The 12,969-nt window shown below is 42.0% G+C and overlaps 1 protein-coding gene across 1 annotated transcript in view; it reads right to left on the bottom strand.

Moving 5' to 3' along the window:
• Positions 1-4,928: 4,928 nt before the first annotated feature.
• The window catches only part of LOC140188304 (small glutamine-rich tetratricopeptide repeat-containing protein alpha-like), a 64,268-nt gene continuing 56,227 nt past the window's right edge, over positions 4,929-12,969 (bottom strand). The window contains exon 12 of the mRNA XM_072244415.1: positions 4,929-12,837. The gene's annotated coding sequence lies outside the window, so the exon portion shown is untranslated. The remainder of the gene's footprint in view (positions 12,838-12,969) is intronic.

The following is a 12,969-nucleotide window of genomic DNA, read 5'->3' as shown; positions in this document are numbered from 1 at the left end:
GCTGGAGGTCCTTAATAATGGATGCTGCCTTTCTGAGACATCGCTCCTTGAAGGTGTCCGGGGTACTTTGTAGGCCAGTGCCCAAGATGGAGTCGACTAAATTTACGACCCTCTGCAGATTTTTTCAGTCCTGTGCAGTAGCCCCCCACCCCCTATACCAGATAGTGATGCAACCTGTTAGAATGCTCTCCACAGTACATCTATAGAAGTTTTTGAGGGTTTTGTTGACATACCAAATCTCTTCAAACTCCAAATGAAGTATAGTCACTGTCTGGCCTTCTATACAACTACATCAATATGTTGGGACCAGGTTAGGTCTTCAGAGATCTTGACACCCAGGAACTTGAAACTGCTCACTCTCTCCACTTCTGATCCCTCTATGAGGATTGGTATATGTTCCTTCGTCTTACCCTTCCTGAAGTCCACAATCAGCTCTTTCATCTTACTGATATTGAATGCCAGGTTGTTGCTGCAACACCACTCCACTAGTTGATATATCTCACTCCTGTCTGCCTTCTTGTCTCCATCTGAGATTCTACCAACAATGATTATACCAACAGCAAATTTATAGATGGTATTTGAGCTATGCCTAGCCACACAGTATGTTTCAAAGTAAATGGGACAAAGCTAATCTTTTAAAAATTAAAAGTGGGCTGGGTATTAATAGGTGTAATATTCAATGGTCTATAAAGCCAGTCTGACCCAAGCAGTCTGAAGATTCTGGAATTTTGGAATTATACTGTTATATGACCCGGCTGGTGGCGTAGTGGCATCAGCATCGGTCCCGGGTTCGAATCCAGCCGGCTCCCCTGCACACTTTCCATCCGTGCTGGGTTACGAGCTGGTGATCTCCTTGGAAACTCACCCAGCAGAAGGCAATGGCAAACCACTGCTGTAACTTGCCTCGTACGTGGTTCCCCACTACGTCAGAGAGGCGTGGAGGGAAATCGTCCGCTCACCGGAGAAACTCCGGATGTGATGTACCTTTCCTTTACTGTTATATATCAGTGCTGCACTAGAATTTCAAGCCAGGAGTAAGTTTCCAACCTACAGTTCCTGGCTTCGCGGGGGTGAGTCAATCTTGACCAAAACATATTGCTGGAATTGGCAGCGTTAGAGCGGGGACTGAGACTTTGGTGAGATGAGGTAGAGGCCAAGGTGAGTTTCTAGTAAGTTTTGCTTTCTTTCTTCATTGCTGTATAAGTTGAGACACTGTTGATGGAGGATAGGCAGTGGACAGACCATAATAGATTGATGAACTTGGGAGCATGGAGCAATGCACAGATCTCCAATCTTGTGGCTATTATGGAGATTTGGCTAACACAAGGCCAGGAATAGCTGCTGCATGTTCCGGGAAGTTTCAAAGGGAACAGGGAGGGAGGTAAAGTGGTAGGGGAATGGCATTGCTAATTAGGGATATTACTGCAGCTGCGGAAAGGGGAACTATCATGGAGAGCAACACTCACAACACGCTGGAGGAACTCAGCAGGTCGGGCAGCATCCGTGGAAAAGATCGGTCGACGTTTCGGGCCGGAACCCTTCGTCAGGACGGAAGAGGGAAGGGACAGAGGCCCTATAAAGAAGGTGGGGGGAGGGTGGGAAGGAGAAGGCTGGTAGGTTCCAGGTGAAAAACCAGTAAGGGGAAAGATAAACGGGTGGGGGAGGGGAAGCAGGGAGGTGATAGGCAGGAAAGGTGAAGAAGGAATAAGGGAAAGTACAATGGGTAGTAGAAGGAGGTGGAACCATGAGGGAGGTGATAGGCAGCTGGGGGAGGGGGCAGAGTGACATAGGGATAGGGAAAGGGAGGGGGAGGGAATTACCAGAAGTTGGAGAATTCTATGTTCATACCAAGGGGTTGGAGACTACCTAGACGGTATATGAGGTGTTGCTCCTCCAACCTGAGTTTAGCCTCATCATGGCAGTAGAGGAGGCCATGTATGGACATATCTGAATGGGAGTGGGAAGCAGAGTTGAAGTGGGTGGCTACTGGGAGATCCTGTCTGTTTTGGCAGATGGAGCGGAGGTGCTCGACAAAGCGGTCCCCCAATCTGCGTCGGGTTTCACCGATATAGAGGAGGCCGCACCAGGAGCACTGGATGCAATAGATGACCCCAACAGACTCACAAGTGAAGTGTTGCCTCACTTGGAAGTACTGTTTGGGGCCCTGAATGGTGGCAAGAGAGGAGGTGTAGGTGCAGGTGTAACATCATGGAGAGATTGCTGAATCAGTATCAGTAGTAGTCAGAAATAGGAAGGGAGCAGGCATTCTATTAAGGGTATTCTATTCCACCCCCCCCCCAAACAAAAAGGTCATTGTGGACCAGATAAATAGGCAGATTTTAGAAAGGTGCAAAAATAACAGGGTTTTGCCATGGGCGGCTTCAACTTCACTAATATTGATTGGCACCTCCTTAGAGCAAGAGGTTTAGATGAGGAAGATATTTTTAGACATGTCCAGGAAGGATCCTTGACACAATATTTAAACAGGTGAACTAGGAATGAAAGGGTTATCATATGAGGAACGTTTGATGGCTCTGGGTCTGTACTCGCTGGAATTCAGAAGAATGAGGGGGTATCTCATTGAAACCTTTTGAATGTTGAAAGGCCTAGAGAGAGAAAATGTGGAAAGGATGTTTCCCATTATGGGAGAGTCTAGGACAAGAGGGTACAGCCTCGATAGAGGGGCACCCTTTCAAAACAGAGATGCGGAGAAATTTCTTTAGCCAATGGGTGGTGAATTTGTGGAATTTGTTGCCACTTGCAGCTGTGGAGGCCAGGTCATTGGGTGTATTTAAGGCAGAGATTGATAGGTTCTTGATTGGACATGGCATCAAAGGTTACAGGGAGAAGACTGGGAACTGGGGTTGAGGAGGAGATTTAAAAAAATGAACAGCCATGATTGAATGCAGAGCAGAATCAGTGGGCCAGATGGTCTAATTCTGCTCCTATATCTTATGGTCTTATGATCTAACTAGAGGGGAGGCCATACTGCATCTAGTCCAAGGCAAAGAACCTGGTCACGTGACAGATCTTTTGGTGGGTGAGCATTTCAGGTACATTGACTATAACCTCCTGACTTTTAGCATTGCCTTGGACAAGGATAGGGGAAGACAGTATAGAAAAGTATTTAACTGGGCGAACGCAAATTATGATGCTATCAGGCAGGAACTTGGGAGTGCAAATTGAGAACAAATGTTCTCAGGAAAATGTTGAGGTTGTTCAGGGAAAATTTGTATGGATTCTGGATAGGTTTGTCACATGGATGCAGGGAATAGATGGCAGGGTAAAAGAACCATTTTTGACAAGAGAGGTGGAACATCTAGTCAAGAGAAAGAAAGAACCATACTTAAGGTTTAGGAAGCAAAGATCAGGTAAAGCTCTTGAGAGTTTTAGGGTAGCCAGGAAAGAGCTTAAGAATGGACTTGGGAGAGCTAGAAAAGGAGGCATGAGAAGGTCTTAGCAAGTAAGATTAAGGAAAATCCCAAGGTGTTCAACCTGTATGTGAGGAACTGGAGTATAATTATCGTGAGGGTAGGACCCAGGGATAAAAGAGGAAACATGTGCCTGGAGTCAGAGGATGTGAGAGAGGTCCTTATTGAATACATTGCTTCAGTATTCACCAGTGAGAGGGACCTTGATGAATGTGAGGCCAGTGTGTAACAGGTTAATGTGCTGGAACATGTCAAGGTTAAGAAAGAGGATGTACTGGAACTCTTGAAAAACATAAGGATAGATAAGTCCTCGGGTCTGATAAGACACAATCTGGGTCATTATGGGAAGCAAGGGAAAAGATTGCTGCACTTTTGATGATGATCTTTGTGTCCTCACTGGCCACAGGAGTCATACCAAATGAATGGAGGATAGCAAAAGTTATTCCCTTGTTCAAGAAAGGTAACAGGGATAATCCTGAGAATGACAGATTAGTGAGCCTTACATCAGTGGTGGGTAAACTATTGGAGAGAAATTTTGAAAACAGGAGTTAAGAGCATTTGAAGAAGCATAGTCTGATTAGTGATAGCATGGCTTTGTGAGGGGCAGGTCCTACTTAAAATGTTGATTGTCAACTCTCTTCAGAAATGTTACTTGACCTGCTAAATTCCTCTAGCACTGTGTGTGATGCTCCAGGTTTCCACATCTGCAGTCTCTCTTCTGTCAGAGATCTATAATTATCTGTTTGATGGCCGGTTCTTCTTCAGTGTTAGAATATCAGTTCAGATTTTGTGTGTGAATCCAGAATGAAACTTAAAATCAACATTTCAGTACAAGATGAAATCACAATGGTACATGGAGCTTCGGAAAATAGAGGGCTATGTGTAACCCTATAGATAATTTCTAAGGTAAGGACATGTTTGGCACAGCTTTGTGGGCCAAAGGTCCTGTATTGTGCTGTAGGTTTTCTATGTTTCTACAACACATCTAAAGTACAACTCAGATTTAAAATTGTAACACAATGATAATACTTTGTACTAAAGTGACGGCAGCCAACTAACAGCACCACCCTGTGGTTACAAATAATGTTGGGAGGTGGTGGTGTGGGAGGAAAGACAGATGGTCACCATGCAGACAAATGCTAAGAGTTCATTGCACTGCATCTCCCTTTGTCTATCACATTCACTGGCCTTCCCAGCCAAGGTCTCTGTGCAACAGTTCTATCTTCTTTGCTGCCTTCAATTGTCATACCTGAGTTTAGGAATTCCAACCCTAAGCCTCTTTCATCCAATTTCTTTCTCTGTAACATTCCTTCAGCCTCACACCTCTAACAAAAACTCGGAGTAGAATCTCCTTGGTGACTCAGTTTCACATTTTGTCTACCCACTTCTTTAAATCTTGTCGGAATGTTTTATTCTGTTGTAGATGTGAAATAGAGAAAAGTTGTGACACGATGAACTGTACTTGAGTACCAAAGAACGAAAGTAAGAGAGAACATGTTTTAACTCCTGTTTGTAAAACTATAATACCACGTAATCAACTATGCACGGCAGAAGTGCATGGTTTAATCAGCACACAAGTAAAGGGGATGTAAAATTCAATTACAGTTTTCAAGTTTAAAGAATAATTCAATCATCTTCACATTTCAAAAATGAAAATAAAATTAATTACAATTCATGTTTTAATCAGCTAGGTGTAATTACTTTAGTGCACCATAACCACTTTAGATTCCATACGTGCTTTGCTCAAACACTTATTTTTAAATCCTTAACATAATTTTATGTGTGGAACAGTTTTGTATGTTAGCAGATGCTTTATATTGTGGTTCCCTAAGTTGTTAAAGCTGGGAGTGGTAATAGGGACAAGTTCCTACTGCTTATTAAATGCTCCCAATGGCGTGCATCTCAAGTAGCTTCTGACAACCAAGTCCAGCTCCTGGCCTTCACATGTGCTTAGCTACTAAGCCCCGTGGAACCATTTCTACTAACTGGAGAAAGGACAAAGTGGCGATGCAAACAGAGCAGAGCCGATCAGCAAAGTGGATTGTGAGCAGGTTTGCTAGAACTGTTGGGAAGGGGTTAACCTAATTTGGCAGTGGGATGGAAACCAGAGCAATAGGGCTGAGGATCAGGCAATTGGTATGGAAGTCAATGCATTGTGTAGTGCGACTGTGAGGAAGGACAGGCAGATGATATGGCAACATTGCAGTCAGTAGAATGAATTGGTGTAACAAAGGTGGAAAATTGAAAAGGGTGATGAATGTAGGACTGAAAGTGTTATATTTGAATGCATGCAATTTACAGAATAAGATAGATGATTTTGTAGTATAATTAGAAATCGGGAAGTATGATGTTGTGAGAAGATTGTAGTTGGGAACACAACACTCAAGGATACACATATAATGAAATAAATGGAAAAAAATCAAAATGAAAAATGAAATCAAAATGAAATCAAATCATTTTAAAGAGCTGTTGAATTATTGTGGTGAGAGCTAAGGAACTACAAGGGTAAAAAGTCCTTGATGGGAGTTATATACAGACATATAAAGAGGATGTGGTCTATAAATTACAATGAGAAATAGAAAATGCATGCCAAAAAGGCAATGCTACTATAGTCATGGGGGTTTTCAATATGCAGGTAAATTGGAAAAATCAGGTTGGTGCTGGATTCCAGGAGGGGGTACTTCTAGAATGCCTATGAGATGGCTTTTTAGAGCAGCTCGTGGTTAAGCCCAGTAGGGGCTCAGCTATTCTGGACTGGGTGTTGTGCAATGAACCAGAACTGATTACAGAGCCTAAGGTAAAAAGAACCCTTAGGGGTAAGTCATCACAATATGATAGAATTCACCTTGAAATTTGAGAAGGAGAATCTGAAGTCAGATGTATCTGCATTATAGTGGAATAAAAGGGAACTTCAGAGGCAGGAGAGAGGGGATGGCTAGAATTGATTGGCGAAGAACACTTGCTGGGATGATGGCAGAGCAGCAATGGCTGGAATTTCTGGAAGCAAATTGGAAGGCACAGGATGTATACATCCCAAAGAAGAAGAAGTATTTTAAAGGAAAAATGACACAACCATGGCTAAAAAATGAAGTCAACGCCAATATAAAAGCCAAAGAGAGGGCATTTCATAGGGCAACAATTAGTGGGAAGTTAGAAGGTTGGGAAGCTTTTAAAAAGGTAATTAAGAAGGTAAAAACGGAATACAAAAGTAAGCTAGCCGATAATATCAAAAAGGATACCAGAAGTTTCTTCAGATACGTAAAATGTAAAAGAGAGGTGAGAGTGGATATCAGACTGCTGGAAAATGATGTTGGAGAGGTAGAAATAGAGGACAAGGAAATGGCAGAAGAACTGAGTAACTATTTTGCATCAGTCTCCACTGTGGAAGACAATAGCAGTATGGTGAAAGTTCCTGGTGTCATGGGTCATGAAGAGTGTGAAGTTACCATAACTACAGAGATGGTTTTTGGGAAACAAAGGTCTGAAGGTAGATAAGTCACCCGACCAGTTGGTGTACACTTCAGAGTTCTGAAAGAGGTTGCTGAAGAGATCGTGGAGGCATTAGTAATGATCTTTCAAAAATCACTAGAATCTGGAATGCTTCTGAAAGACCGGAAAATTACAAGAAAGGAAACTATAGGCCAGTTAATCTGACCTCAGTGGATGATGAGGATGAGGTCTCAGGATAATTGGAGGTACATGATAAAGTAGGTCATAGTCAGCATGGTTTCCTCAAAGGAAAATCTTGCCTGACAAATCTGTTGGGATTCTTGGAAGGAATAACAAGCAGGTTAGACAATGGAGAATCAGTTGATGTCATGTACTCAGATTTTTGGAAGTCATTTGACAAGATACCACACACGAGGCTGCTTAACAAGCTAAGAGCCCATGGTATTACAGGAAATATTGTAGCATGGATAAAAGTGGCTGATTGGCAGGAGGAAAAGAGTGGGTATAAAGGGAGGCTCTTCTGGTTGGCTGCTGGTGACTGGTAGTGTTCCACGGGGGTCTGTATTAGGACCAATTCTTTTTATGTTATATGTCTATGATTTGGATGATGGAGTTGATGGCTTTGTTGCAAAGTTTGCAGATGATATGAAGATAGGTGAAGGGGCAGATAGTTTTGAGGAAGTAGAGAGGCTACAGAAGGGCCTAGACAGATAAGGAAAATGAGCAAAGATATGGAAGATGAAATATAGTGTCAGGAAGTGTACGGTCATGCACTTTGGTGGAAGAAATGAAAGTGTTGACTATTTTCTAACTGGAGAGAAAATACAAAAACAGATGCAAAGGGTCTTGGGAGTCCTTGTGTAGCATTCCCTAAAGGTTAATTTGCAGGTTGAGTCTGTGGTGAGGAAGGCAAATGTAATGTTAGCATTCATTTCAAGAGGGCTAGAATATATAAGCAAGGATGTAATGCTGCGACTTTATAAAGGACTGGCGAGGGTTCATTTGGAGTATTGTGAGCAGTTTTGGGCCCCTTATCATAGGAAGGATGTGCTGAAACTGGACAGGCTTCAAAGGAGGTTCATGAAAATGATTCTGGGATTGAATGGCTTGTCACATGTAGAGCGTTTGATGGCTCTGGCCTGCATTCACTGGAATTCAAAAGAATGAGGGGTGACCTCATTGAAACCTATTGAATGGTGAAAGGCCTTGATAGAGTGGATGTGGAGAGGTTGTTTCCTATGGTGGGAGAGTGTAAGACCAGAAGACAGAGCCTCAGGATAGAGAATGGAGATGAGGAGGAATTTCTTTAGCCAGAAAGTGGTGAATGTGTGGAATTCTTTGCCACAGGCTGTTTTGGAGCCAAAGTCTTCATTTATATTGAAGGCTGAAGTTGATAGATTCTTGCTTGGTTGGGGAGAAGGCAGGAGATTGGGGCTGAGAAGAAAATTGGATCAGCCATAATGAAATGGTGGAGCAGACTCCATGGGCCAAATGGCTTAATTCTGGTCCTGCAATTTACTGTCATATGGTCTTACAATATAGCAAAATCTAGTGGGAAGTTAGAGAATTGGGAAGCTTTTAAAAACCAATAGAAGGCAACTAAAAAAACTAAGGAGAGAAAAGATGAAAAATGAAGGTAAGTTAGGCTTCATATCAAAGAGGATACCAGATACATAGAGTAAAAGAGAGTTGAGGGTAGATATTGGATCACTGGAAAATGATGCTGAAGAGGTAGAAATGGCGGATGAACTTAAAATGTCTTTTACATCAGTCTTCACTATGGAAGGCACGAGTGGTATGCCAGAAATTCAAGTGTCTGTGGCAGAAGTGGGTGTAGTTGCTATTACTAAGGAGGTAGTATGTATTTAATATTTCACTAATATTTACATATAGTTTGATTAAGCATTCTTGTTCCTTTAAATTTATTAATTATGGACCATATGCAAAAATACATGAATTACATCCCTCATCATGATACTACATGATACAGCATGCCTCCTTTAAAGTAAACTTGAAGTTAGATCCACCGTTTGGACTCCCATAAGTTCGTTTGAATTGGTTTAATGTCTGAAGTTACAAAACACAACCGAAGGTACTTGGGAAGCTGAAAGATCTTAAGGTAGGTAAGTCACCCGGACCAGATGGACTACACCCCAGGCTTCTGAAAGAGATAGCTGGAGAGATTGTGCAGACATTAGTAATAATCTTTCAAGAATCACTAGATCTGGAACGGTCTGGAGGACTTGAAAATTGCAAATGTCACTCCACTGTTTTAAGAAGGGAGGAAGGCAAAAGAAATGAAATCACAGGCCGGTTAGCCTGATGCCAGTGGTTAGGAAGATATTGGAGTCCATTATTAGGGTTGAAGTTTCGGGGTACTTGGAGGCACATAATAAAGTAAGCCAAAGTCAACATGGTTTCCTTAAGGGGAAATTCTGCCAGACCTACCAGTTGGAATTCTTTGAGGAAATAACAGGCAGTTGTAGATGAGTGTGACCCCACAAATCATTCAGTCTTCCCTAACCAGAAGCCCTGGATGAACCATGAGATCTGCAATCTGTTGAGGGCCAGATTAGTGACATTCAGGTCTGGCAACCAAGTTAAATACAAGAGGTCCAGGTACAATCTCTGGAAAGCCATTTCTCGTGCGAAGTGGCAATTCTGGACCAAACTTGAATCACTGAAGTATGCACAACAACTGTAGCAGGGCTTCAATCCTATCACCTCCTACAAAGTGAAACCAAGTGACCTAGTAGGTGACAACAAGGCTTCCCTTCCAGATGAGCTCAATGCTTTTAATGCTCATTTTGACTGTTAAACCATGGAGGCACTTACAAGAACTCCCACAATCCCCGATGACTCTGTGATCTCAAGTCTCTGAGGCTGATGTGAGAGTATTCTTCATAGGGTGACCCCGTGGAAAGCATTTGGCCCAAATGGGGTGCTTGGCTGAGAACTAAACAGATATGTTCACCAACTGGCTGGAGGGTTCATCGATACCTTTAATTGCTCACTTTGGCTGGCTGAGGTACCTATCTGCTTCAAGGAAGCTTCAATTATACCAGTGCCTAAGAAGAATATGGCAAACTGCTTCAGTAACTATCATCCAATAGCACTTACATCCACTGTGATGAAGTGCTTTGATAGGTTGGTAATGAAACATACCAACTCCTACCTGACAAATGACTTGGATCCACACCAATTTGCCAGCCATCACAACAGGTCAACAGCAATGCTATTGCACTGGCTCTTCATTCAACCCTGGAACTTCTGGATAGCAAAGATGCTTATATCAGGATGCTCTTCATTGACTACAGCTCAATACCTCCCTGTTCAATTGGATCCTTGATTTCCTCACTTGCAGACCCCAGTCAGTTTGGATTGGCACCCTTCATTTCCTCCACCAACTCCATCAGCACAGGTGCACCATCAGGCTGTCTACTTAGCCCCCTTTCTGCTTGTTTTATGCTTATGTCTGTGAGGCTAAGCACAGCTCCAATGTCATATTTGTTTGCTGATGACACCACTGTGGAAGGCCAAATCAAAGGTGCTGATGAATCAGCATATAGGAGGGAGATTGAAAATCTGGCTGAGTGGTACCACAAGAACAACCTCTCACCCAATATCAGCAAAACCAGGGAGATGATTATTGACTTCAGGTGCTATTACGAAAAAAAAACATATCAGCACCTCTACTTTCTTAGAAGTATGCGAAGTTTTGGCCTGTAACCTAAAACTTTGACAAACTTCTATCGATGTGTGGTGGAGAGTATATTGACTAGTTGCATCATAGCCATACGCCTGGTATGGAAACACCGATGCCCTTGTAGGGAAAAGCCTACAAGAAGTATTACATATGACCCAGCTCATCACAAGTAAAGCCCTCTTCATGATTGAGCACATCTTCATGGAGCACTGTCGCAGGAAAGCAGCATCCAAATTCAAGGACCACCACCATCCAGGCTATGCTCTTTTCTTGCTGCTGCTGTCAGGAAGGTGGTACAGGAGCCTCAGGACCTGCACCACCAGGTCCTGAAGTTGTTATCCCTCAACCATTAGGCATCAAAAATTAAGGGGAGGAGACAAAAGAATGGAGTTGAGAGGAATAATAGTTCAACTATTATGGAAAGGCAGAGCAGATTAGATGGTCAGAGTGGCCTAATCCTGCCTGTGTCTTATGGTCTGCCTTTTGAGTCAAAGATGGAGAGGAGGCTACTTCAAGAACAGACGGCAACAGATAAGACTGGGTGTGTATGTGAATCTATCTCACTTAGAATAGTTGTTTAGGTGAGGCTGGATGGTGATGGGGGAGGTGTATGGACAGTTGTTACACCTCCCATAGTTCTAGAGGAAAAGTTCCTGGTGATGGAGGAGGATGAGGAAGTGGATTGTGGAGAGAATGATCCCTACAGATAGAAGAGACTAGGGAAGGCAAATCATGACTGGTGGTTGGATCATGTCGCTGACAAAATGTTGGAAGAATAATGTGTTGGATAGTCTGGCTGGGAAAAGGTTAGGACCAGGGTTTCGACCCAAAACGTCAACTGTACTCTTCTCCATAGATGCTGCCTGGCCTGCTGAGTTCTTCCAGTATTTTGTGTGTTGCTTGGATTTCCAGCATCTGCAGATTTTCTCGTTTGGTATCTCTATTCCTGTTTTCATGGGGGAGTTCGGATGAACGGCTTATCAACCACATGTATTCTGGGGCTTTGTCATGGAAATTTATTGCTGGTTGGCAAAAGGCCTTTATTCAGCAGATTTCTAATTTAAGGCTCATTCTCTTGTATATTTTAATGAACAATGACATGAAGCATGATACCACATTATTCACCTATGAACTGAGATTAAGGTGACCTTGGTTCTGTAGATTAGGAGACAAAGTGAGGATACGCTGTGCTGGTGAAGATGAGATTTAAAGGTGTAAAGATCCCCTGGAACTATTTGTAAAGTTGTACATAATGTCACTACCGACTAGGTGGGAATGACTGGAATATTACTTTGTGTGTAACATCTGGTAACTGCTGTGCTAAAATTGATTGAGGCTGATTTTATGTATATAATGTACTTGACTCACTGTATTTTTGGAAAATCCCTCTGCTTTTAAAAAAAGAATTTGCTGTAGTTTCACTTATCAGCTTCAGTCATTCACTCTGTCAATAGACTGCTTTAAGAAAGTAACTGTTAGCTTAAAAACTGCTTGAAATTTTTGGAAAAAAGAAAACAAAATCAAGTAAGTTTGAAATATTTCCCTCTCTATAATACATTAATGGAATAGATGGGTTTTATGACAACTGAATACAGTGCTCTCCTATAATTATTTAAACTGTGGGATTTTGAATTCATCTTACATCTAGTTTTTGGAAACAGCAAACTTAAAAGTTGTCTACTGTGCACTGTATTAAACAATATATTTTGCTCTCCATAGAGGGTGATGACTGGTCAGCTAATTATTTCCAGCAGTTTTGGCTTAAAACTAAGGGAGCTGTAGTTGAATTGTCAGAGGATTGGCTTGCTCATACTCCTAATAGAAACATAGATTTTTAGATGGACTACACAGATGTAATATACATCAGTGGACTCAATAAGCAGATATGTGAATTTCTACATACATAATTATGCATTTTTGTATGGCGAATTGTTCCTTCACTAAATTTGCATTTCAAATACACAAATCAAAATTCTTAATTCATTATACCAAATGGTAGCGGCGCCATGGTAGTGTAGCTGCGAGTCACATGCTATTACAGCTCAGGGTGCTAGACTTTGGAGTTCAATTCTAATGTCGTCTGTAAGAAGTTTGTACGTTCTTCCAGTGAGCACGAGTTTCCTTTGGGTGCTCTGGTTTTCTTCCACATTCCAAAGCACATCAGTTAGCATGTTTATTGTTCATTGTAAATTGTCCTGTGATTAGGCTGGGGTTAAGTAGTTGGTTGCTGGGCTGTTCCATGCTGTATCTCTAAATAAATAATTAAAATGTAAAAAAATTTAAAACATTTCCCTTCATATTAAAAATTGATTACATTTAGTACAAAATTCAAATGCTAAAGGTCAAAGTAAAACATCTAGGAATTTTTTAAAAAATACACTT

This window comes from Mobula birostris, chromosome 26 (assembly GCF_030028105.1).
Source record: "Mobula birostris isolate sMobBir1 chromosome 26, sMobBir1.hap1, whole genome shotgun sequence".
Classification (NCBI taxonomy): domain Eukaryota; kingdom Metazoa; phylum Chordata; class Chondrichthyes; order Myliobatiformes; family Myliobatidae; genus Mobula; species Mobula birostris.
Note: the sequence above shows the minus strand (reverse complement) of the source record. Positions and strands in the feature narration are given on the sequence as shown.